The sequence below is a fragment of the Manacus vitellinus genome, unplaced genomic scaffold (genome assembly GCF_001715985.3).
Source record: "Manacus vitellinus isolate BGI_N305 unplaced genomic scaffold, ASM171598v3 scaffold_61_pilon, whole genome shotgun sequence".
Classification (NCBI taxonomy): Eukaryota; Metazoa; Chordata; class Aves; order Passeriformes; family Pipridae; genus Manacus; species Manacus vitellinus.
In genome coordinates, this window is record NW_021940696.1 from 119,338 (window position 1) to 122,272 (window position 2,935).

Here is a 2,935-nt window from a genome sequence, read left to right on the forward strand (position 1 = left end):
CTTTGGATTAAACTAATGTTAATTATTTCCAAAATTGAAGATAACATGGCCCATTTCCCCAAGGCTCCCAAAGCCACGCGGGAGGCCTGTGAAGCGTGGAGGGGAGGCCAAGCTGATCTTTATTCATGTGTTGCTCTGCTTATCTACATGGGAAACAGAATTATGCTCTATTTAGCCCTCTGTCAGGTTGCTCAGGTTTTAAAATAGCTGTTAATGAAATCACAAGCCTTCACCACAAAAAGCAGGAACGAAAATAGCAACAGGACAGCAAACGTTGGACTGCAGCAACTCTGAGCGAGTGTGGAGCAAAAGACACATCTCCCCACAGTCTTGAAATAAAACACAGGGAATAATAGATTACATTTTACTGAGGCCTCACTACAGTGAATGGCATTTCATAACAATTTTCACAGAAATACAGCTCTTGAAAACTGTTTTTTCCTTTGGCTTAAGAACCTAACAGCAAAAAAAGAGTTCAGCAGGGGAAGCGTTCCTTACCTTAACACATAAGATACCTGGAAATCACCTGAAGGACACATAATTTATTATAACAAAAAATAAGGCTTTTAATTTTTCATTTTTTTCACAGTATTGTGCAAAACTCAATTTTAACTCATTCAAATGGTCGTAACTTTAAAAATACTGCCAACACATCATTTGCACTAAATTATTTAGAAATAGATGGACATACACTTCTCAGACTGAAGTTTGGGCTGAATTTTAGGAATGACAACAAAACACTTCCTTTAAAAGAAATAAAATCATAGAATCACAGAGTGGTTTGCATTGGAAGGGACCTTAAAGACCATCTGGTTCCAACTCCCTGCCATGGGCAGGGACACCTTCCAGTAGAAAGTGGTAGTGAGTCTTTTGCTTTCCATTTTGAAATGAGAGAACCTTGATAAATATGGCTAAAAACCCAACACCTTCTTTGATGGTGATTAAACATGTGCAAAGACTGCACATCATTTGTGACAGAAGAAATCTGAAGTTATCACACACCTCCATCAAATCCTTCTATTTTATTTAGTGGGATCCAAAAGAGAAGAAACCAAGAGTTGTTCTTCAGACACCAAAATTTCCTTGGAGAAACAAATAATGAAACCTTTCTAACACACTGACTGTGATCACTGCCCTTGACATACCTTGCAACTCATCTTCTAATTTGTTTGGAAACACAGACCCACAATTAATTTAGATTCATCATACAGAGTATTCTGCCTATGACATACACACGCCTATAATACACATCATCTAAGACAACATCTGTAATTCTATTTCCACTAAGCCAAAATATCTCCAAAATGTCAGGACTCCCACCAAATTTTATCATTATTTCATGTACTTTGCCACACTGAAGACTAACTCTGAGCTGTGGTTCCTGCCAGGGCACCATCCCACCCACGTTTTGGGAGAAATACAGTTAAACTCATCAAGTAACCCAGTGCTGGTATGTTTGGGGTTGGTTTTGGCACCGAGATGAACCCAGGATGCTGCACAGAAGAAAACCAGCAGGGATGAATATGGCAGAGGACATTCTGGAAACCTGTGACCTCACAGAAGAGCAAAGCTGAAGACTGTAAGGTGTTTCCATCATGTTTAGGGAACTGAATTCACCTGCAATGTTTTCTTCAACTGGCCCAACATAACGTTTCTCACTTCTGAGGAAAAGCAGCCTTTAGATCAAAACAACAACAAAAAAACCAGCTCATTAAAATGAAGGATTGAGCAGCAGGTATTGTTTATTTACAGCAACTGAGGAATCAGATGCAAAGAAGAGCTGATCTATTGGACACTTACTGCTACTTTTTTTTTTTTCTTAATGTTAAAATGGTAAAAAAAAATCCTGCTCACATAAATCATTTGCTTTCTGTAGCATGGTAACAGACACAATCAGTACTGACAACAGTCTAGAAGGTAACACAGAGAGGCATTTGAATTTTCCAGAGATTTAAGCAATTTATCGATCACTGCAAGAGCACACAGGACTGGCTCCTGCTACACTCAGGAGACACGGACACAAGTCCAGTGCCAAAGGCAGAAACAGCTCCAAAAGTGTTGGGTAAGAGCTCTGTAACACTGATGAAAATTCTGTAATTAATTTCAAAGGATCAAGGATTTAATCTTGCATAATCTGAATACCCAAAACAGTCCCTTAGACCAGACAGCCAGAAACCATCTGTAACGCTGGAAGAGGCTCCCAGTAAAATAAATCTTTCTCCTCAGTCCTTGTGAAGTGTTCCTCATGTTTTGTACATTTCTTGAAATTGGAGAAACATATTTCACATTCGAGGCACTGAATTTACTGCAAAAGGAGGATTATGTGGGGACCAGAGCTAAGATTCAATATGAGTGCTTTATTTTTATTTTAATGCATAAAGGAGGTTTGTCTGGTCAAACACAATGCCTTTTTTTTTTTGTATTTACATATTTTCCTCTTCATTAAAGGATCTCCAAGTACTTCAAGCTGCTAAGTCTTCCTGTGCATCCCTGTGTCCCTCAGCAGCTACACTTTGCCTGTATTCCCTACACCTGAGCTGTAATGGCCAAGAGGTGACCTCCATTCTGAGCATCTTTAGCAATTTCTAATTAAAGCCAGGTGGAAATCATTAAAAATACATTTTTTAAGGAGTGCTTTCAAAATTCTTTCTTCACTCACAGGATCTTGCTATCACCCCAACAAAAAAGAACTTCTTAATGAAGAACAGCAAAGAAAGAGAAACATCCAAACCAGCACAGCCAAGAGGGGAGTGGATGAGGTCACTCCAAATTTTGGAGATAAAAACTGTCCAACCCACATCACTAATTTCAAGCACATCTGAAATGTTTAAACTCCCATGTCTTCTTTCATAGAATATCCTGAGTTGGAAAGGACCTACATGGATCTTTGAGTCCAAGTGCTGGCCCTGCACAGGACAACCCCAAAAATCCCACC

General features: G+C 39.2%; 1 long non-coding RNA gene across 1 annotated transcript; it reads left to right on the top strand.

Moving 5' to 3' along the window:
- Positions 1–1,592: 1,592 nt before the first annotated feature.
- On the top strand, positions 1,593–2,528 carry LOC108641412. The gene is made up of 3 exons (XR_001921994.1): positions 1,593–1,735; positions 1,948–2,062; positions 2,449–2,528. It is a non-coding gene; the product is annotated as an uncharacterized LOC108641412 (long non-coding RNA).
- Positions 2,529–2,935: the final 407 nt, after the last annotated feature.